This window comes from Cetorhinus maximus, chromosome 14 (assembly GCF_964194155.1).
Source record: "Cetorhinus maximus chromosome 14, sCetMax3.hap1.1, whole genome shotgun sequence".
NCBI lineage: Eukaryota > Metazoa > Chordata > Chondrichthyes > Lamniformes > Cetorhinidae > Cetorhinus > Cetorhinus maximus.
Genome location: NC_135892.1, coordinates 115,076,875 through 115,101,555, shown reverse-complemented (window position 1 = coordinate 115,101,555; position 24,681 = coordinate 115,076,875). Strand labels below are relative to the sequence as shown.

Genomic DNA, 24,681 nt, shown 5'->3' with positions numbered 1-24,681 from the left:
AGAGCATCTCACCCACACGTGAGGAGGGTGCCAACTTCGAGGAGGCAGCCTCCTTCTAGCAGCCCTTGAGAGCCATTGGCATGGAGGGTACGAGGTGGAGGGTAAGAGGGGCATAGGGTTGGGTGGGGAGGCATGAGTTGGCATGGAGGTGACATGAGGAGGTGGGAGGGAGAAGTGAAGGGATGTGATTGCTTAGAGCTTAAGATCTTCTAAAACAGCTGGGACAAAATCCCAGGGTGCCAGCCTGCCTTGGCACTCGCTCACCTACCATCTGCTTCCGGACTCGGTGGACCTGACACTATCGCTCTCCCACCTCGCCAGAGCAAAAATGGAGTCTAATGGGGCCCTATAAACTGAGGCAGGTCGGTTGAGTCAGGAAATTTCCAGCCCAGGGAAGCTTCAAAGAGATATGGACAGGTTAAGTGAGTGGGCAACAAGATGGCAGATGGAGTGTAATGTAGCAAAGTGTGAGGTTATTCACTTTGGTCGTAAGAATAGAAAACAGAATATTTGTTAAAAGGCGTGAAACTTGTAAATGTTGATGTTCAGAGAGACTTGGGTGTGCTTGTACAAGGAACACAGAAAGTTAGCATGTAGGTACAGCAAGCAATTAGGAAGGCAAATGGCATGTTGGCCTTTATTACAAGGGGATTGGGGTACAAAAATAAAGAAGTCTTGCTACAATTGTACAGGGCTTTGGTGAGACAACATCTGGAATACTGTGTGCAGTTCTAGTCTCCGCATTTAAGGAAGGATATTGGAGGCCGCATAGTGAAGGTTCAATAGATTGGTCCCTGGGATGAGGGGGCTGTCCTATGATGAGAGGCTGAGTAAATTGGAATTATATTCTCTGGAGTTCAGAACAGTGAGAGGCGATCTTGTTGAAATATGCAAGAGTCTGAAGGGGCTTGATAGGGCAAACATTAAGAGGTTATTTCTCCTGGTCGGGGAATCTAAAACACGGGGGCACAGTCTCAGGATAAGGGTCCGATCATTTAGGACTGAGATGAGGAGAAACTACTTCACTCAAAATGTTGTGAATCTTTGGAATTCTCTACCCCACTGGGTTGTGGGTGCTCCATCGTTGAATATATTAAAGGCTGGGATAGACAGGTTTTTGATCTTTCAGGAAATTAAGGGCTGTGGGGAGTGGAGAGGGGTCAGGGGGGTGGGGGGATGGTGTGTGTGGGGCAAGTGTAGTTGAATCTGAAAATCAGCCTTGATCACATTGAATTGTGGAGCAGGCTTGAGGGATCACATGGTCTCCTTCTATTTTTTATGTTCCTACATTGTTCAGAACAATGGAATCTTCCATGGCATCACAGAATGCCACAACATGGACCCAGCTCATCAGGTCTGACCACATCACTTTCTCCACACAAGACCCCGAATTTAATCCCACTCTCCTGCTCACTCCTTGTAGCATTTAATGATCCAGAATATAGAGTATTAATGATGCACACTTAATAATATGCAAATTGGTCACAACTTGCAGCAAGGAAGAGGTTCCCTATAAAACACAAGTTTATCCACAAGCTGCTGAAAATTTTTGCTGTTCTGCCATTAGCTTTGAAAAAGCAACATCACACATTTAACCTCCTTGTGATTCTCAGGAACTCGCAATATTTGCACATTAATTGGCCATGGAACTCCCATGGGAATTTAGATCAGCACAAGTAACCTTTCACCATGCTCATCATGAAGGACAATCAACTTCTTTTGCCCAGAGCGTAAACAATTCTAAATGTGAAGACAAGACCATAAGACCATAAGACATAGGAGCAGAAATTAGGCCATTCGGCCCATCGAGTCCGCTCCGCCATTCAATCATGGCTGATAACTTTTTCAACCCTATTCTCCCGCCTTCTCCCCGTAACCTTTGACCCCCTTACCAATCAAGAACCTATCTAAAATAAAAGCAAAAAACTGCGGATGCTGGAAATCTAAAACAAAAAGAAAAATACCTGGAAAAACTCAGCAGGTCTGGCAGCATCTGCGGAGAGGAACACAGTTAATGTTTCGAGTCCGAATGACCCTTCAACCAAACTAAGTAAAAATAAAAGAGAGGTGAAATATAAGCTGGTTTAAGAGGGGGGGGTGGGACAAGTAGAGCTGGATAGAGGGCCAGTGATAGGTGGAGATAACCAAAAGATATCACAGACAAAAGGAAAAAGAGGTGTTGAAGGTGGTGATATTATCTAAGGAATGTGCTAATTAAGGGTAGAAAGCAGGACAAGCAAGGGACAGATATAAAAACAAAAAGCTAAAAGCTACTGCGGATGCTGGAAATCCAAAACAAAATAAAAACAGAATTACCTGGAAAAACTCAGCAAGTCTGGCAGCATCGGCGGAGAAGAAATCAGTCAACGTTTCGAGCCCTCATGGCTCTTCGGCAGAACTGAAGCATAGTTTCAACAAGGGAGAAATATAAATTGGTTTAAGGTGGGTGGGGGGGAAGAGACACATTGAGGGTGTGGTGTGAGCAGATAATCAAAAGATGTCAGAGACAAAAGGGTCAAAGAGGTGTTGAAGGTGGTGGTCTTTGTCTGAGAAAAGTGCTAATTAAGAATGGAAAACAGGATATTCAAAGTACAGCTCTAGTGGGGGTGGGGTGGAAAGACTAAAGGTTTTAGTTTTAGATTTAAAAATAATGGAAATAGGTGGGGAAAGAAGAATCTATATAAATTATTAAAAAAAAAAGGCGGGTGGGGGGGGAAAAGAAACGGGGTGGGGATGGGGGGAGGGGGAGTTTAAGATCTAAAGTTGTTGAATTCAATATTCAGCCCAGAAGGCTGTAAAGTGCCTAGTCGGAAGATGAGGTGCTGTTCCTCCAGTTTGCGTTGGGCTTCACTGGAACAATGCAGCAAGCCAAGGACAGACATGTGGGCAAGAGAACAGGGTGGAGTGTTAAAATGGCAAGCGACAGGGAGGTTTGGGTCTTTCTTGCGGACAGACCGCAGGTGTTCCGCAAAACGGTCGCCCAGTTTGCGTTTGGTCTCTCCAATGTAGAGGAGACCCCATTGGGAGCAACGAATGCAGTAGACTAAGTTAGGGGAAATGCAAGTGAAATGCTGCTTCACTTGAAAGGAGTGTTTGGGCCCTTGGACGGTGAGGAGAGAGGAAGTGAAGGGGCAGGTGTTGCATCTTCTGCGTGGGCATGGGGAGGTGCCATAAGTGGGGGTTGAGGAGTAGGGGGTGATGGAGGAGTGGACCAGGGTGTCCCGGAGGGAACGATCCCTACGGAATGCCGTCAAGGGGGGTGAAGGGAAGATGTGTTTGGTGGTGGCATCATGCTGGAGTTGGCGGAAATGGCGGAGGATGATCCTTTGAATGCGGAGGCTGGTGGGGTGATAAGTGAGGACAAGGGGGACCCTATCATGTTTCTGGGAAGGAGGAGAAGGCGTGAGGGAGGATGCGCGGGATATGGGCCGGACACGGTTGAGGGCCCTGTCAACGACCGTGGATGGAAAACCTCGGTTAAGGAAGAAGGAGGACATGTCAGAGGAGCTGTTTTTGAAGGTAGCGTCATCAGAACAGATGCGACGGAGGCGAAGGAACTGAGAGAATGGGATGGAGTCTTTACAGGAAGCGGGGTGTGAGGAGCTGTAGTCGAGGTAGCTGTGGGAGTCGGTAGGCTTGTAATGGATATTGGTGGACAGTCTATCATCAGAAATTGAGACAGAGAGGTCAAGGAAGGGAAGAGAAGTGTCAGAGATGGACCATGTGAAGATGATGGAGGGGTGGAGATTGGAAGCAAAATTAATAAATTTTTCCAGGTCCCGACGAGAGCATGAAGCAGCACCGAAGTAATCATCGATGTACCGGAGAAAGAGTTGTGGGAGGGGGCCGGAGTAGGACTGGAACAAGGAATGTTCCACATACCCCATAAAGAGACAGGCATAGCTGGGGCCCATGCGACGGGAACAGTATCTCCGGGACATAAAACGTTTCTTGGACTGCTGTTCCCGTCGCATTCTGAGATCCACACTCAGTGCCATGCGCCGCCATATGAACACACTCGACCTCTCCCTCCAGCAGCACCGCCGCACCCTTTTTCAAAGCTGCGCGTGCCCCCAGTTTCATTTTATTCTTCGCCTCATCCGTCGCCTCAACAAGAAACTTTTTCTCTTTCTCTCAAGTGCTAAGGAACGCAAGCTCCAACAACTCATCGACTCCAACACCCATCGGGGACCCTCCACCCCTGCTTGTCCCTCCGTCCTCATCCCATCTTCCAATCCCAGCCCCAGCCGCGTATTCACTATACCCCCTGACCTTCCCCTCTCCGATGCTGAACGTTCAGTGCTCAGCAAAGGACTTAGTTTCATACCCTTACGCCCTCATCTCAATGAATTTTGGGCTCGGCATGATGCTGAACTCTTCTTCCGCCGTCTTCGTCTCCGTGCTCACTTCTTTGGGCAGGAGTCCTCTCCCCGTTCAACGGATCCTTTTACCCACCTCCAATATTCTCCCTCCACCTGGACCCCTCCCTCTGGATTCTTACCTTCTCTTGATCTTTTCATTGAGAACTGTCGGCGTGACATTAGCCGTCTCAATTTCTCTGCTTCTCTCACCCACTCTAATCTGTCTCTCTCTGAACTTACTGCACTCCGTTCTCTCAGGTCCAACCCCAACATTGTCATCAAACCCGCTGACAAGGGTGGTGCTGTTGTTGTCTGGCGCATTGACCTCTACCTCGCGGAGGCTGAGCGTCAACTCGCAGACGTTTCCTCCTACCTCTCCCTGGACCATGACCCCACCACAGAACATCAAGCCATTGTTTCCAGGACTGTCACTGACCTCATCTCCTCTGGAGATCTTCCTCCCACAGCTTCCAACTTGATAGTCGCCCAACCTCGGACGGCCTGCTTCTACCTCCTACCCAAAATCCACAAACAGAACTGTCCTGGCAGACCGATCGTGTCAGCCTGTTCCTGCCCCACGGAACTCATTTCTCGTTATCTTGACTCCCTTCTCTCTCCCCTTGTCCAGTCCCTTCCCACCTACATCCGTGATTCCTCTGACACCTTACGTCACATCAACAATTTCCAGTTCCCTGGCCCCAACCGCTTCCTCTTCACCATGGATGTCCAATCCCTCTACACCTCCATCCCCCACCAGGATGGTCTGAGGGCCCCTAGCTTCTTCCTTGAACAGAGGCCCCAACAATCCCCATCCACCACTACTCTCCTCCGTCTGGGCTGAACTTGTTCTCACACTGAACAATTTCTCCTTTAACTCCTCTCACTTCCTCCAAATAAAAGGTGTGGCTATGAGTACCCGCATGGGCCCCAGCTATGCCTGTCTCTTTATGGGGTATGTGGAACATTCCTTGTTCCAGTCCTACTCCGGCCCCCTCCCACAACTCTTTCTCCGGTACATCGATGATTACTTCGGTGCTGCTTCATGCTCTCGTCGGGACCTGGAAAAATTTATTAATTTTGCTTCCAATCTCCACCCCTCCATCATCTTCGCATGGTCCATCTCTGACACTTCTCTTCCCTTCCTTGACCTCTCTGTCTCAATTTCTGATGATAGACTGTCCACCAATATCCATTACAAGCCTACCGACTCCCACAGCTACCTCGACTACAGCTCCTCACACCCCGCTTCCTGTAAAGACTCCATCCCATTCTCTCAGTTCCTTCGCCTCCGTCGCATCTGTTCTGATGACGCTACCTTCAAAAACAGCTCCTCTGACATGTCCTCCTTCTTCCTTAACCGAGGTTTTCCATCCACGGTCGTTGACAGGGCCCTCAACCGTGTCCGGCCCATATCCCGCGCATCCTCCCTCACGCCTTCTCCTCCTTCCCAGAAACATGATAGGGTCCCCCTTGTCCTCACTTATCACCCCACCAGCCTCCGCATTCAAAGGATCATCCTCCGCCATTTCCGCCAACTCCAGCATGATGCCACCACCAAACACATCTTCCCTTCACCCCCCTTGACGGCATTCCGTAGGGATCGTTCCCTCCGGGACACCCTGGTCCACTCCTCCATCACCCCCTACTCCTCAACCCCCACTTATGGCACCTCCCCATGCCCACGCAGAAGATGCAACACCTGCCCCTTCACTTCCTCTCTCCTCACCGTCCAAGGGCCCAAACACTCCTTTCAAGTGAAGCAGCATTTCACTTGCATTTCCCCTAACTTAGTCTACTGCATTCGTTGCTCCCAATGGGGTCTCCTCTACATTGGAGAGACCAAACGCAAACTGGGCGACCGTTTTGCGGAACACCTGCGGTCTGTCCGCAAGAAAGACCCAAACCTCCCTGTCGCTTGCCATTTTAACACTCCACCCTGTTCTCTTGCCCACATGTCTGTCCTTGGCTTGCTGCATTGTTCCAGTGAAGCCCAACGCAAACTGGAGGAACAGCACCTCATCTTCCGACTAGGCACTTTACAGCCTTCTGGGCTGAATATTGAATTCAACAACTTTAGATCTTAAACTCCCCCTCCCCCCATCCCCACCCCGTTTCTTTTCCCCCCCCACCCGCCTTTTTTTTTTAATAATTTATATAGATTCTTCTTTCCCCACCTATTTCCATTATTTTTAAATCTAAAACTAAAACCTTTAGTCTTTCCACCCCACCCCCACTAGAGCTGTACTTTGAATATCCTGTTTTCCATTCTTAATTAGCACTTTTCTCAGACAAAGACCACCACCTTCAACACCTCTTTGACCCTTTTGTCTCTGACATCTTTTGATTATCTGCTCACACCACACCCTCAATGTGTCTCTTCCCCCCCACCCACCTTAAACCAATTTATATTTCTCCCTTGTTGAAACTATGCTTCAGTTCTGCCGAAGAGCCATGAGGGCTCGAAACGTTGACTGATTTCTTCTCCGCCGATGCTGCCAGACTTGCTGAGTTTTTCCAGGTAATTCTGTTTTTATTTTGTAAGGGACAGATAGCCCTAGTGGGGGTGGGGTGGGGGGAAGGAATTGAAAAAGGCTAAAAGGTAGAGATAAAACAATGGATGGAAATACATTTAAAAATAATGAAAATAGGTGGGAAAAGAAAAATCTATATAAATTATTGGAAAAAAAAGGGGGGATTGGAAAGGGGGTGGGGATGGAGGAGAGAGTTCATGATCTAAAATTGTTGAACTCAATATTCAGTCTGGAAGGCTGTAAAGTGCCTAGTCGGAAGATGAGGTGCTGTTCCTCCAGTTTGTGTTGAGCTTCACTGGAACAATGCAGCAAGCCAAGGACGGACATGTGGGCATGAGAGCAGGGTGGAGTGTTAAAATGGCAAGCGACAGGGAGGTCTGGGTCATGCTTGCGGACAGACTGAAGGTGTTCTGCAAAGCCGTCACCAAGTCTGCATTTGGTCTCTCCAATGTAGAGGAAACCGCATTGGGAGCAGCGAATGCAGTAGACTAAATTGAGGGAAGTGCAAGTGAAATGCTGCTTCACTTGAAAGGAGTGTTTGGGCCCTTGGACGGTGAGGAGAGGGGAAGTAAAGGGGCAGGTGTTGCACCTTCTGTGGTTGCATGGGAAGGTGCCGTGGGAGGGGGTTGAGGTGTAGGGGGTGATGGAGGAGTGGACCAGGGTGTCACGGAGGGAACGATCCCTGCGGAATGCCGCCGGTGGGGAGGGGGTGAAGGGAAGATGTGTTTGGTGGGGACATCATGCTGGAGTTGGCGGAAATGGCGGAGGATGATCCTTTGAATGCGGAGGCTGGTGGGGTGATAAGTGAGTACAAGGGGGAACCCTATCATGTTTCTGGGAGGGAGAGGAAGGTGTGAGGGCGGATATGCGGGAGATGGGCCGGACACGGCTGAGGGCCCTGTCAAACAAAGTTTTGAAACTCCGTCACATCTGTTCTGATGATGCCACTTTCAAAAACAGTTCCTCTGACATGTCTTCCTTCTTCCTTAACCGAGGTTTCCCACCCATGGTGGTTGACAGGTCCCTCAACCATGTCCGGCCCATCTCCTGCGCATCCGCCCTCACGCCTTCCTCTCCCTCCCAGAAACATGATAGGGTCCCCCTTGTCCTCACTTATCACCCCACCAGCCTCTGCATTCAAAGGATCATCCTCCGCCATTTCCTCCAACTCCAGCATGATGCCACCACCAAACACATCTTCCCTTCACCCCCCCTGACAGCATTCCGTAGGGATCATTCCCTCCAGGACACCCTGGTCCACTCCTCCATCACCCCCCACACCTCAGTCCCCTCCCACGGCACCTTCCCATGCAACCGCAGAAGGTGCAACACCTGCCCTTTTACTTCCCCTCTCCTCACCGTCCAAGGGCCCAAACACTCCTTTCAAGTGAAGCAGCATTTCACTTGCACTTCCCTCAATTTAGTTTTTCAACTCAGTTTTTAAAAAGTTTATTAAAGCTTCACTCATATTTATTAACATGTCCCATCTCGTGTGAGTGTCACATGAGGGGGGACGTGTTAATAATGTTTTTCTTTCTCTATTTTTAAAGTTTTTTAAACATTCAGTTCTCTCCCTGAGACAGCACTTAGTCCCAGGGAGCAGTGCGCACTCTGACAGATGGGGAATCTCCCCCCCCCACCACCCCGACCCCACACAGGGAGCGCTTAGCGCTTCCCGTCGGGCAGCCCGCTGGGCGGGGCCTTAATTGGCCCACCCACTAAAAATGGCAGCCGGCTCCGTTTTAGCCGTGGAGTTCGGCTGCCCACCCGCTGCTGAGCTGGTGGGGCCCGCCCGCCCATCGAGGTCAAGATTCTGGCCCTGATATCTGCATCCCACCTACTGCCGATAAACTATCACCCCCTTGCTTACAAAGAATCTATCCACCTCTGCCTTAAAAATATTCAGACTCTGCTTCCACCACCTTTTCAGGAAGAGAGTTCCAAAGACTCACGACCCTCAGTGAAAACATTTCTCCTCATCTCTATTTTAAATGGGTGACCCCTTATTTTTAAACAGTGACCCCTAGTTCTAGATTCTCCCACAATAGGAAACATCCTCTCCACATCCACCCTGTCAAGTCCCCTCAGGATCTTATATGTTTCAATCAAGTCACCTCTTACTCTTCTAAACGCCAACGGATACAAGCCTAGTCTGTCCAACCTTTCCTCATAAGACAATCCACCCATTCCAACTATTAGTCTGGTAAACCTTCTCTGAACTGCTTCCAATGCATTTACGTCCTTTCTTAAATAAGGTGACAAATACCGTACACAGTACTCCAGATGTGGTCTCAGTAGCACCCTGTACAACTGAAGCATAACCTCCCTACTTTTGTATTCAATTCCCCTCACAATAACTGATAATATTGCAATAACTTTCTTAATTACCTGCTGTACCTGCATACTAGCCTTTTATGATTCATGCATTAAGACACCCAGATCCCTCTGCATCTCAGAGCTTTGCAATGTCTCACCATTTAGATAATATGCTCCTCTTTTATTCTTCCTGCCAAAATGGACAATTTCACATTTTCCCACATTATACTCCATTTGCCAGATCTTTGCCCGCTCATTTATACTATCTATATCTGTTTATAGCCTCCTCATGTCCTCTTCACAACTTAGTTTCCTACCTATTTTGTGTGTCATCAGCAAATTTGGCAACCATCCCATCTAACCCTTCATCCAAGTCATTTATATAAATTGTAAACAGTTGAGGCCCCAGCACTGACCCCTGTGGCACATCACTCGTTACATCCTGCCAATCTGAAGACGACCCATTTATGCCAACTCTCTGCTTCCTGTTAGCCAGCCAATCTTCTATCCATGCCAATATGTTACCCCCTACACCATGAGCTTTTATGTTTCGCAATAACCTTTGATGTGGCACCTTATCAAATACCTACTGGAAATCTAAGTACAGAACATTCACCGGTTCCCCTTTATCCAGTAACACACGTTACTTCCTCAAAGAACTTCAATAAGTTGGTTAAACATGATTTCCCTTTCACAAAACCATGTTGACTCTGCCTGATGACCTTGAGTTTATCCAAGTGACCTGCTATAACTTCTTTAATAATATCTTCTAACATTTTCCCTACGACAGATGTTAAGCTAACTGGTCTGTAGTTTCCTTCTTTCTGTCTATCTCCCTTTTTGAATAGTGCAGTTACATTTGCTATCTTCCAATCTAATGGGACCTTCCCCGAATCTAGGGAGTTTTGCAAAATTAAAACCAATGCATCAACTATCTCACTAGACACTTATTTTAAGACCCTAGGATGAAATTCATCAGGACCCGGGCACTTGTCAACCCACTGCTCCAACAATTTACCCAGTACCACTTCTCTGATTACTGTAATTTTCCTGACTTCCTTCCCCACTTCCATTTTCTGGTTTATGGCTCTTTCTGGAATGTTGCTTGTAACTTCTTTAGTGAAAACTGATGCAAAATACCTGTTCAATTCACCTGCCATCTCCATGTTTTCCATTATCAATTCTCCAGACTTACTTTCTATAGGACCAATGTTCACTTTGTTAACTCTCTTCTTTTTCAAACATTTACAAGAACTCTTACTATCTGTTTTTATATTTCTGGCTAGCTTTCTCTCATGCACTATTTTTTCCCTCCTTATTAGTCTTTTAGTCATTATTTGCTGTTCCTTATATTCTTTCCAACTTTCTAGCCTTCCATCTATCTTTACGCAATTATTTGCTTGTTCTTTGAGTTTTATACTATCTTTAATCTTTCTAGCTAACCGTGGATGGTGTGTCTGTCCCTTGGACTTTTTCTTACTCATTGGAATGTATCTATTCTGTGTATTCTGAAATATCCCCTTAAATATTAGCCACTGCATCTCTATTGATTATCCCTTCACCTAATTTGCGAATTCACTTCAGCCAGCTCAGCTTTCATGCCCTCCTAATTGCCCCTATTTAAGTTTTACAACATAGTCTTGGACCCACTCCTCTCTCCCTCAAACTGAATGTAAAATTCAATCATATTATGGTCACTGCTACCTATGGGCATCTTCACTATGAGATCATTAATTACCCCCATCCCATGGCACAATACCAGGTCTAGTATAGCCTGCTCTCTGGTTGGCTCCAGAACCTGCTGTTCTAAGAAACTATCCCAAAAACATTCAATGTACTCCTTATCTAGGCTATCTTTGCCCATCTGACTTTTCCAGTCTATTTGTAAAGTAAAATCTCCCATGATTATCACTGTGCCTTTCTGACAAGCTCCAGTTATTTCTTCCTTTGTTCTCCACCCGACCATGTGGTTACTGTTAGGGGATCTGTACACAACTCCCACAAGTGACTTCTTACCTTTACCAATACTCATCTCTACCCAAACCATTTCCACATCCGGTTTTCTTGAAGTTAGGTCACCTCTCTCTGTTCTGCTAATACCATCATTAACCAACAGAGCCACCTCTCCACCTTATCATTGCTTCCTGTCCTTCCTAAATATCCTGTTCCCTTCAATATTCAGGTCCCAGTCCATGTCCTCCTGCAGCTCTGTCTCCATAATGGCTATCAAATCGCAATTATTTATTTCCATGTGCACTCTCAGTTCATCTGTTTTGTTTTGAATGCTATGTGCAATCAGATACAGAGCTTTTAGTTTTATCCTTTTATAACCTCTAGTTTCATCTGTTGATTTACTGTTAGATTTGTACCCTCTATCCCCTCCTGTCATGGTCTGTTTCTCATTTCCCGTAATACCTTTCTCTTTTGTCTTGTCTCTGCTGTTTGATTTATCACATCTTCCCAAATTTGATCCCTTGCCCCTACTATTTAGTTTAAAACCATCTTCCAGGTGGTGGTGTTCCCATTTATCTGCTGCCCTTGTCCTTCTAGATGGTAGTGGTCGTGGGTTTGGAAGGTGCTGTCTAAGGACCCTTGGTGAGTTTCTGCAGTGCATCTTGCGGTTGGTGCACATTTCTTATTGAAACATAGGGGGCTTCTCAGGGTAGATGCTGAGAGGGTGTCTCCTCTTGTGGGGGAATCTAGAACTTGGGGGCACAGTTTCATAATAATGTGTCTTCCAATTAAGATGGAGATGAGGAGGAATTTCTTCTCTGAGAGGGTCGTTAGTGTTTGGAATTCTCTTCCCCAGTAAGCAGTGAATGCCAGGTCATTGAATATATTCACAGTTGAGTTAGACAGATTTTTGATCGACAAGGGGGTCAAGGGTTATGGGGGAGAGGGGCAGGAATAAAAGTGGAGTAAAGACCACCATCAGATCAGCCATGATCTTTTTGAATGGCAGAACAGGCTCAATGGGCTGAATGGCCTATTCCCATTTTTATGATCTACTGTGAGCACAGTACACCAATTATTTGTTTATACATCTACTGTTCAACAAATTAATTTTTCAGCAAAGCCTAAATCCAGGATGAGTGTAATGTTATCCTTTCAACCCTCAAAGATCTGAAGAAGATAGGAGATTGAACCAGTAGCTAAAAGGTTTTGTTTATTATCCTGGATATTTCAGCCAGTGAATGAGATTATGAAAGTCAGACTATCGAGTGTTCATTGAGGACAGCAAGGCCTAAAATATCGCCAAAATAAAAAGACCAAAAAATGTCAAACTAATCACTCTCTTTGTGAACCTTTCTCCGAACCTCTCTACAGCTCTCCCTTGTTTGATTTTTCTAGATTGATGTCATCTCACTAGCCATTAAAAACAACCTATCTGTTGATTTTAAGAGTTTCCCTTCTACTGCCACCCCAATTACAATCTGCCTAGTTAGCTACACTAGTTACCTGGTCATTAACAACTTGAAGACGTCAGCGCTAGTGAAAATGATCTCCAATATTCTGAAGGCTCCCTCGCTTAACCCAGCATCACCAGTAACGAGCTGCTGAATCAACATTGCATCTTTTCCATTTTTTCCCTTCACACAATGGGCTGTACAGGACTGGTGACAATGCTCTAACTGTGGCCTAACTGGAGGCTCATACAAATTCAGCATCCCCTCCTTCCTTTGTTGTTTAAGTGATTATTCCAATGGTCTCCTGGCCAGACTCCCATCTCGCAGCCTTCTTAAACTTCAGCTCATCCAAAATCCTGCTGCCCACATTTTAACATGTACCACGTCCCATTCATTTATCACCCCCTGTACGCTCTGACCTACACTAGTTCCCACGGTCCGCCACTGCCCCAGTTTTAAAATGCACATCCTTCTTTTCAAATCCCTCTATAGCCTTGTTGTTCCCTATCTCTGTAATCATCTCCAGTCCTACAACCCTATGAGGTCTCTGCACTCCTCTAAGCCTGATCTCTTGTGCCTCCCCGATTTTAATCACTCCACCATTGGTGGCTGTGCCTTCAGCTGCCTGGGCCCTAAGCCCTGGAATTCCCCCCCCCACCCCACCAAACCTCTCCGTCTCTCCCCTCCTTTAAGATGCTCCTTAAAGTCTAACTCTTTGACCAGGTTTTAGTCACCTGCCCTAATATCAGCTTCTTTTGTTCAGCGTCAATTTTGGTCAGATGTACTCCCTTGTGAAATCTCTTGGGGTGTTTATTATATTAGAAGTTGCTATGTAAATGAAAGTTGTTGTTGCAGTCTAAGCCTCTATATACAAAACCTTTTTGTGGTTTTATCTTCTTGCCCTGACATTTTTAATTATCTGCTTATTTGTGCAACAAGGTCCTATTCTTCTCAAATCTATTTTAAATCTTATCATTTGCAGGACATGGTTTTCTCCATGGCAACACCTCGGCCAATCAAGGTTGACTTCCCAACCAATCAGCACCCTTTTCTCCTGTAGTATTAATTGCTATGATCGTTTGAAATTTGGCATTCTTGTGTTTGTCCTGATGAGTGCAAGGTGAAAAGCTTCAGCAACATGTCTCTCTTTTCAGTAACATCCAAGGAACATTTGAATGTGAAGGACACCTGTGCATGGCTCAGCGTGAGGTGTGTGGAGTCGTGGGCCAAGGCTGGAATGTAAAACTCACAGCTATCAGGGTGAGGAGTGGAAATGAGTGGGAGCATTAGTCAACTCAGACTCCTCATCTACCGGATGCAGGGTTCCAGGGAAATGGAGTGTCAGCCCAGCCCCTGATTCATTGTTTGCTTGGTGTAGCTCAACTGTCAGCTGATATGGCTGCTTCAACTCATCACAAACCACAACTGGATAATATCTATTTTTTTAAATCCTTGAAATGTGGGCATCTCTGGCAAGACTGACATATCAGTGGCAATTCAATGGCTGGTTTGGCCACTTCAGAGTCAACCATGTTGGTGTGGGACTAGAGTGCCATATAGGCCCAGATTGGCAAAGGACAGCAGATTTCCTTCCCGACAGGATGTTAGTGAACCAGGTGCACTTCTTACAACAAAACAACTTCACAGTCACTTTTACCGGGGGGGGGGCCAGCATTTTAAAACTGAATTCAAATCCTCAAACTGCCCTTCTTGGGATTTGAACTCATGGTATGTGGATCATTAGCCCAGACCCCTGGATTACGACTCCAGTAACAAAGCTAATACACTTCCCCTTGCTTGTCAGAATAGGATAATCAATCAGAACTAGAATTCAGATTTGAAGCCAACGTATCAATTTTCGCAGCAGCTCGGATCGGAAACGTGAAATTGCAAAATTGAGGAACTTTAATTGAAATTACCAACAGAAAGCGCACAGGGCTTTCTTTTCTTACCACACGTCTGCAATACAGTCACATCCCACCCTGTAGCTGTGATACATTCTGGACTCGGAGACTTGACTGCGTATGATTCTTTGGCAGCAATAAGCCCAAGCTTGCTACAGAACTTGACAAAGGAGCTAACAGCAAGCCATGTACTGGCATGTCTGCCTGTCCCTCACTCTCACACTCGAGGAGTTTTTTCTTTCAACTGTTGTTATGGCTGAGAATTGCGCTGTGTTTAAGAGGAACAACTTCATCTATCATACAACAGTGAATAGCATAACCTCGATAAAAATATCCAATTTTCACGAACTAAGCACTGCTATTTAAGGAGGAGCTTCCATTTTTATAACGTCGTTCACAACTACAGGATGCTGCAAAACTTTTCATAGGCAATTAATCAACTTCTTCACGGGTAGTCACGTAGGAACGCACAACAGCCAACTTGTGCACAGCAAGATTCTACAAACAAGTGTGAGATAAATAGCCATAGAATCTATTTCAGTGATGTTGGTAAGGGGATAGGCATTGGTCAGGGCACTTGGGAGAACTCCCTCGCTCTTCTTATAAAAGTGTCACTAGAGAATTTACATTTAGAGGGCAGGTAGGGCCCTTGTTTAATCTCACAACCATTTCACCTTATTGTTGGAATGGAGTGGGATTGGAGCTCACTACCATCAGACTCAGAGACAAGAGAGCTACCCACTGAATCAATCTTGGGATTCAATCCAAGAATCCCAATTCTATTCTATAGCATCTCAATAAAACAGAGTCAGGACAAATCAGGCCAATAAAAACCTCTTCCCTTCACAAGCCCTGAAAATCTGCTTCAAGATGGATTCTGAGGGAAAATCCTGTACAAATATCCAACATACAAAACTCATCAAGCACAATTTCACAATAACTCCTGATATGTATGTCCTTGGTCAAAGTCACAGGTTTAGAAGGTGCTGTCAAAGGAGCCTTGGTGAGTTTCTGCAGTGCATCTTGTAGATGGTACACACTGTGCATTGATGGTGGAGGGAGTGGATGTTGAAGGTGGTAGATGTAGTGCCAATCAAGCGGGTTGCTTTATCCGATTAATTGACTGTCCACCTCTTTTTTAAATTATTCATTCATTGGATGTGGACATCGCTGACTGGGCCAGCATTTATTGCCCATCCCCAATTGCCCTTGAGAAGGTGGTGGTGAGCTGCCTTCTTGAACCGCTGTAGTCCCTGTGGTGTAGGTACATCCGCAGTGCTGTTAGGGAGGGAGTTCCAGGATTTTGACCCAGTGACAGTGAAGGAACGGCGATATATTTCCAAGTCAGGATGGTGAGTGGCTTGGAGGGGAACTTCCAGGTGGTGGTGTTCCTATGTGTCTGCTGCCCTTGTCCTTCTAGATGGTAGTGGTCGTGGGTTCAGAAGGTGCTGTCTATGGAGCCTTGGTGAGTTTCGGCAGTGCATCTTGTAGATGGTACACACTGCTGCTACTGTGTGTCGGTGGTGGAGGGAGTGAATGTTTGTGGATGTGGTGCCAATCAAGCGGGCTGCTTTGTCCTGGATGGTGTTGAGCTTGTCGAGCATTGTTGGAGCTGCACTCATCCAGTTCTGAGAAAGGGTCCATACCCGAAATGCGAATCCATCCATTCTCTCCACAGATGCACACTGACCTGCTGTACCTCTCTGTTTTTGCTTTGTACAGGAACATTACTCCTATTATTCACACTTTTGATGGAAGTTTCTGTATAAACACTCAGAACAACAGAAGTAAACCTAGGGAAACTCCATATTAAGATCCATCTTCACACTTTGGTATTTAACACTGACCAGATTCCCTCCACAGACACACCTCTGGCTTTGCCAGGAGCTCACTGTCTGCCCTTAGTATATGAAACCTGAAATTTCCTCTTCTGTAATCTCAATTTCCAACCAGATTATTTTTATCCTTCTCGTTTTGCAGTGGGTTGATCAATGCAGCAGTGTTGCTTTCTGCTGGGAGTCTCTTCCTTGTCCCTGACATTATCACATTTCTCGTCTCAGGTGGAAACCAAACTTTCTTTCCATTTCATAGATTTGCATGATGCTCAAAAAGCCACATCCTACCCCACATTCAGCACCCGACGCTCTTGAAGCGAATCTTTTACCAGCTGTATTCTATTCTAGCCAAAGTATCTAAACCATTACTTCAAACCCAGTTCTTTTTTGAGATGAAATGTTAAACCAAGGCTCAGTCTGGCTCTCAGGTGGATGTGAGTGACCCCAATTCAAAGAATGACAGAGAAGCTCTCCCAGTGCACTCAACAATATTTATCCCTCAGGCAACACCACTAAAACAGATATAAAATATTTTATTTTTTATTTTTCTTTTGGATTTCCAGCATCCGCAGTTTTTTGCTTTTAGCCACTGAAACAGATCATTAGGTCGTTTATCATGTTGCTGTTTGTGGGAGCTTGCTGTGCACAGATTGGCTGCTACAAAGTTGAGAGAAGGTAACGCGAGGTGTGATGAGGAAAAGGCAACAATGTGAAAGGATGACAGTTGCATTACAGAGAATTAGAGCGAGTTTCATCAGTGTCTCAGTGAATGGATGGACATTGTGTGATGCTCAGGCATATACCCCAGCATCAACCACTAGCCTCTCGGTGTTAATCTGCTCTCCACTGGGGTCCGCAGATACAATGAGGATCCTACAATTGGCCAGGTTTGCTCACCTCAAAGAACAAAAGAACAAAGAAAAGTACAGCACAGGAACAGGCCCTTCGGCCCTCCAAGCCTGCGCCGATCATATTGCCCGTCAACTAAAACATTTTGCACTTGTGACTAGAAGATCCATGTTTGCGATTAGTGGAGCTGACAGAACTTAGACCAGGCTCACTGCTCCTCAGCATTCACTCACACACACTGGTATAACCTTTCTACACTCTATCTAGGCTGTTAAACTTAACATAACCACATGGCCTAGGGATCAAAGGGCAGTTATCAGCCATGAGTTGTATCCCAGCATCAGTCATTACCTCGAAGAGAGGGAGAGAGCAGATAGGGAGGAAGGGATTAAATACAGCTCCTAACTGCTTGTACACTGTAGCACAATCACAGTCCTTAAATTTGAGGACATAAGATAGTTGATGTTTCTATGCAGTACAGAGGGAGTGCTGCACTGTTGGAGGTCCCATCTTTTGGATGAAAGACTCTGCTGACGTCTCGTCTATGCTGCTGTGGACAGAAGAGATGCCATGGCACTCGAAGAAGAGGAGCTGGGAACACTCAATATGTCCTGGCCAACATTTATTGCTTAACAAGCATCACCACAATAGACTTTCTGGTGGTTTACTTCATTCCTGCCTGTGGGACAGTGTGATGTATAAATTAGCAGCTCTGCTTCCGGCATTAAACCATGACTACACTTCAAATGGGAATTCATTGGTCATGAATCACGTTAAAACTTCCTGAGGATGTAAAAGGTGCTAAAGAAATGCAGTTTCTCTCCTTAGGGATGATTCTGATGATTGTGATCCCATCAAGCATCACTTTCTACATCCAGGGCATCATCAGAACTTTGGGATAACGGATCGGGATCTTACTATACAGGAAATCGCAGAGGTGGCTGCACTAAAATACATTCAATGATCTACTTCAGCTACCCAGATTTTTCCTTCCTCAAAATTAATACTTTGTAGGAAATTAATTATCACTTAAGATCAGGAGGAGGTCATTCAGTCCTTTGAGTCTGTTCTGCCATTTTATTATGTCGTGAAATGCCTATATCTCATGGAAGCATAGAAACATAGAAACTAGGAGCAGGAGTAGGCCATTCGGCCCTTCAAGCCTGCTCCACCATTCATTATGATCATGGCTGATCATCCAACTGAATAGCCTGCTCCAGCTTTCTCCCCATACCCTTTGATCCTTTTCACCCCAAGAGCTATACCTAACTCCTTCTTGAAAACATACAATGTTTTAGCCTCAACTACTTTCTGTGGTAGCGAATTCCACAGGCTCACCACTCTCTGGGTGAAGAAATTTCTCCTCATCTCAGTCCTAAATGGTCTACCCTGTATCCTCAGACTGTGACCCTGGTTCTGGACTCCCCCAACATCGGGAACATCCTTCCTGCATCTACCCTGTCTAGTCCTGTTAGAATTTTATGGGTTTCTATGACATCCCCCTTCATTCTTCTGAACTCCAGCGAATATAATCCTAATCGACTCAATCTCTCCTCATATGTCAGTCCCGCCATCCCAGGATTCAGTCTGGTAAACCTTCGTTGCACTCCCTCTATAGCAAGAACATCTTTCCTCAGATAAGGAGACCAAAGCTGCACACAATATTCCAGGTGTGGTCTCACCAAGGCCCTGTATAATTGCAGCAAGACATCCCTGTTCTTGTACTCGAATCCTCTGGCTATGAAGGCCAACATACCATTTGCCTTCTTTACCGCCTGCTGCACCTGCATACTTACCTTCAGCGACTGGTGTACGAGGACACCCAGGTCTCGTTGCACATTCCCCTCTCTCAATTTATAGCCATTCAGATAATAATCTACCTTCCTGTTTTTGCTACCAAAGTGGATAACCTCACATTTATCTACATTATACTGCATCTGCCATGCATTTGCCCACTCACTCAGCTTGTCCAAATCACACTGAAGCATCTCTGCATCCTCCTCACAGCTCACCCTCCCACCCAGCTTTGTGTCATCTGCAAATTTGGAGATATTACATTTAATTCCCTCACCTAAATCATTAATATATATTGTGAATAGCTGGGGTTCCAGCACCGATCCCTGTGGTACCCCACTAGTCACTGCCTGCCATTCGGAAAAAGACCCATTTATTCCTGCTCTTTGTTTCCTGTCTGTCAACCAGTTTTCTATCTGTCTCAATACACTACCCCCAATCCCATGCGCTAAGTAATGCATCTTTACTCCATAATGGTTAATGCCCTTACCCAACAAACCTAGCGTTTTCAGTATTGACAATATTAATTGTCCCCCAGCATTCACAGCTTCTTTTGGGGGAGATAGTTCCAGATTTTCAGTACCCTTTGTGTGAGGAAGTGCTTCCTGATTTCACTCCTAAACAGTCTGGCTCTAAATTTAAGATTCTGCCCCCTTGTTCTGCACTCCCCTGACCAGAGGGAGCTTTGTCTCGCTGTCAAATCCTTCATTATTTTTAACACCTCACTGGCATCTAACCGGCAATGCGGGAAACTGTCCTTTCCACAAAAAGCAGGACAAATCCAACTCGGCCAATTACCACCCCATCAGTTTACTCTCCATCATCAGTAAAACAATGCAATGGGTCATCAACAGTGTTATCAAGCAGCACTTGCTTAGCAATAACCTGCTCACTGACGCCCAGTTTGGGTTCTGCCAGGGCCACTCAGCTCCTGACCTCATTACAGCCTTGGTTCAAACATGGACAAAAGAGCTGAACTCCAGGGGTGAGGTGAGAGTGACTGCCCTTGGCATCAAAGCAGCATTTGACCTAATGTGGCATCAAGGAGCCCTAGCAAACCTGGAGTCAATGGAAATCGGGGGAAAACTCTCCGCTGGTTGGAGTCATACCGAGCACAAAGGAAGGTGGTTGTGGTTGTTGGAGGTCAGTCATCTCAGCTCCAGGACATCACCGCAGGAGTTCCTCAGGGTAGTGTCCTCAGCCCAACCATCTTAAGCTGTTTCATCAATGACCTTCCTTCCATCATAAGGTCAGAAGTGGGGATGTTCGCTGATGATTGCACAATGTTCAGCACCATTCGCGACTCCTCAGATACTGAAGCAGTTCATGTCGAAATGCAGCAAGACCTGGACAATATCCAGGCTTGGGCTGACAAGTGGCAAGTAACATTCACGCCACACAAGTGCCAGGCAACGACCATCTCCAACAAGACAGAATCCAACCATCGCCCCTCGACATTCAATGGCATTACCATCACTGAATCCCCCACTATCAACATCCTGAGGGCTACCATTGACCAGAAACTGAACTGGACCAGCCATATAAATACTTTGGCTACAAGAGCAGGTCAGAGGCTAGGAATCTTGCATGTTTCATAAAACTCACCTCCTGACTCTCCAAAGCCTGTCCACCATCTACAAGACACAAGTTAGGAGTGTGATGGAATATTCTCCTCTTGCCTGGATGAGGAACAACACTCAAGAAGCTTGACACCAACCAGGACAAAGCAGCCCACTTGATTGGCACCACATCCACAAACATTCACTCCCTCCACCACTGACGCACAGTAGCAGCAGTGTGTACCATCTACAAGATGCATTGCAGGAATTCACCAAGGCTCCTTAGACAGCACCTTCCAAACCCACGACCACTACCATCTAGAAGGACAAGGGCAGCAGACACATGGGAACACAACCAACTGGAAGTTCCCCTCCAAGCCACTCACCATCCTGACTTGGAAATATATCGCTGTTCCTTCCCTGTCACTGGGTCAAAATCCTGGAACTCCCTCCCTAACAGCACTGTGGATGTACCTACACCACATGGACTGCAGCGGTTCAAGAAGGCAGCTCACCACCACCATCTTCTCAAGGGAAATTGGGGATGGGCAATAAATGTTGGCCCAGCCAGCAATGCCCACATCCCATGAAATGAAGAAAAAAAAAACTGATCCCTTGAATTTCGAAATTGAGGGTAAATACAAACCTGGTTATTCCTAAGATACACCCAGAAGTAAGTATAGTTACTATGTGGACAATATTCTATAGCGAACTGCAGCATTCAGCCAGTGAGACACCTTAGCTGTAGTGACTGTCGACATGCATAGGCAAACAAATCACTTACCCTCACCATTACATTTAATCTTTCCCTTACAGAACCAACAGCCGAGGTCACTGGCCTTAGTCGGAATCAATTACTTTGCAACAACACATTGACAACTACTTGTATTTGAAGAGAACCTTTAACATAGTTAAACCTCCCAAGATGCTTCATAGGAGCATTATCAAACAAAATTTGACACCAAGCCATATTCGGAGATATTGGAGACAGGTGACCAAAAGCTCAGTCAAAGGGATAGGTTTTAAGAAGCATCGTAAAAGGAGGGGAGAGAGATGGAGAGGTTTAGGGGGGGAATTCCAGGGCTTAGGGCCAAAGAGATTGAAGGCATGGCCACCAAGGTGGAGCAATAGAAACTGAGGATGCTCAAGAGGCCTGGATTAGAGGGACGCAGAGATCTAAGAGGGTTATAGGGACTAATGAAAGTTACAGAGATAGGGAGGGTCGTGAGGCTGGAGAAAATTATAGAGATAGGGAAGAGGGTTGGATTGAGAGCGTACAGAGGAGATTACAGAGATGGGGGTGTTGTTTGGCTGGAGGAGGTTACAGGATAGAGAGGGGCAATTTAAGTTGTGATCAACAGTTATATCTCTTGAAAAATGTCTTCTTAATAAATGTGCAACTTACCCCTATTCATCACAGTCTATCCATCGATACAAATTAAGCACCTTGGCATTTTCAATAGATTTTCGTGTACATTTTTTTTATCAGTTTCTCTGTTTCCTTAACACTGTTTCTAAACTGGGATTGGTTCACATACTGCCAAAGTGCAAAAACAACACAGTCTTGGGGTTGGGGGGTGGGGGTGGTGGGGAGTGGGGAGATGGCTGACAGGAATAGATAGCAACCTTCTGTCTGGAATGACAGTGTGACTGAGCATGACACACTAACAGTAACATCTACCCAAACCATGCTGGGTCATCAGGAATTTTTCAAAAAATTCCAATTTTTTTTCAACAGAGTACAGCTCATAGATGCCAACTCTCAAAAGCGGCAATGCCGTCAAGTTGCATGTACCAAACACAGCCTTTGGTTAAAAAAAACCCACAAGTTTTCTTTTTGTAACCAAGCCCGAACTCTAACAAAGCTTTGAGCATTAAAATGGATCTCACTCTTTATTCTTTGCAATGTTTGACCGAGACCATAACTTAGGATAAGTGCCTGCTCATGACATTTATACCTTCCTAAACCTGGAGATAACACATACAGGGCTATCGGTCCCTCACACACGGGGCCAGTACATCCAACACACACAGGCCAGTGCAGTATACCCAACACACACAGGCCAGTGCAGTATACCCAACACACACAGGGCCAGTGCAGTATACCCAACACACACAGGCCAGTGCAGTATACCCAACACACACAGGGCCAGTGCAGTATACCCAACACACACAGGGCCAGTGCAGTATGCCCAACACACACAGGGCCAGTGCAGTATACCCACCACACACAGAGCCAGTGTACCCAACATACACAGGGCCAGTATATTGAACACACACAGGGCCAGTATACCCAACACACACAGGGCCAGTGCAGTATACCCAACACACACAGGGCCAGTATACTGAACACACACAGAGCCAGTGCAATATACCCAACACACACAGGGCCAGTATACTGAACACACACAGAGTCAGTGCAATATACCCAACACACACAGAGCCAGTGCAGTACACCCAACACACACAGGGCCAGTGCTGTATATCCAACACACACAGGGCCAGTGCTGTATATCCAACACACACAGGGCCAGTATACCCAACACACACAGGGCCAGTGCACTATACCCAACACACACAGAGCCAGTATACTCAACACACACAGGGCCAGTATACTGAACACACACAGGGCCAATGCAATATACCCAACACACACAGGGCCAGTATATCGAACACACACACGGCCAGTGCAATATACCCAACACACACAGGGCCAGTGCAGTATACCCGACACACACAGGGCCAGTGCAGTATACCCAACACACACAGGGCCAGTGCAGTATACCCAACACACACAGGGCCAGTGCAGTATACCCAACACACACAGGGCTAGTGCAGTATACCCAACACACACAGGGCTAGTGCAGTAAACCCAACACACACAGGGCTAGTGCAGTATACCCAATACACACAGGGCCAGTATACCCAACACACACAGGGCCAGTATACCCAACACATACAGGGCCAGTATACCCAACACACACAGGGCTAGTGCAGTATACCCAACACACACAGGGCCAGTATACCCAACACACACAGGGCTAGTGCAGTATACCCAACACACACAGGGCCAGTATACTCAACACACACCTACTTCCTGATTCAGAGGCTGGGTTGGTTGTTCGGGTATTGGCCAGCTGTTGAGGGAGTGAGCTCCTTGCTTTAGCATTCGAATATTAATACCATTTCACCACAAACTGTGGCCCTTCTAGTTTACCACTGTGCTAGAATTTTACTCACCGAGAGTCAAGGTGCTCCCTTGTCATAAACTCAAAGTCGCAGGTGAAGACTGTCACTGAGGAACTCTTCACAGAATTAACAAAAAAAATGCTGTCTATCACAGAAAGCCACGCCTTCAAGAATTTGCAGTTATTTCCTGGTGCTTTGCGACTCGCTTACCTTAAAGTTCAGAAAAGAAGCACAGCTTCTGAAGGCATGTATCCCAGCCAGCACCTCCTGCCCATACGGTGTGCAGCACAGTCAGAATTTGGAGCCTTCATTTTCAGGGTGGACAACGCCCTAAAGTCATTGTGCAGTTAACGTGGGTGCATAAGTATTCTGAGATTTTGTGGAATTCACTGCCCAGGGATATGCCTTTTAAGTTTACGCTGATAAGAAAGTCATGTTGAAACTTTAACCTGAAGCCAATATACTGGAGGAAGTGGCAGCAGAATGGTACAGAAATCATGCAGGACAGTTTGTAACAACACAGGATCGGGGAGCGAGCAAAACTTACACTGGGAACTGTTAAATCCCGCTCCTGAGTGCTGTGTCAGTACTTTATATCAGGGGAATTTGGTCCATACAACATTCTCGGTGAATCTTGATAACTTTCCCACAGAGCAGAAATGTGAATGTGCATTTTCTCTGGCTATTGTTATTCATTCTTGGGAGTGTCCGACATTTCTTGCCCTTCGATACTTACCTTAAGGAGGTAACAGCTCGCCATTTTCAGAGGACATTTAGAGTTAACCACATTGTTACGGGGCTGGAGTGACAGACAAGCCAATGGTTATGGATATCGGATTAGGACCATCCGATAGTTTCATGGTCACTTTCACCGATGACAGATTTTAATTTGTAGATTTTTAAAATTGAATTCAAATGCTCAATCTGTCACTGGTG

The 24,681-nt window shown here is 46.1% G+C and overlaps 1 protein-coding gene across 1 annotated transcript in view; it reads right to left on the bottom strand.

Moving 5' to 3' along the window:
- LOC144690013 (protein-tyrosine kinase 2-beta-like) overlaps positions 1 to 23,899 on the bottom strand; it is a 156,189-nt gene extending 132,290 nt beyond the window's left edge. The window contains exon 1 of the mRNA XM_078557544.1: positions 23,797 to 23,899. The gene's annotated coding sequence lies outside the window, so the exon portion shown is untranslated. The remainder of the gene's footprint in view (positions 1 to 23,796) is intronic.
- Between the last annotated feature and the right edge of the window lie 782 nt (positions 23,900 to 24,681).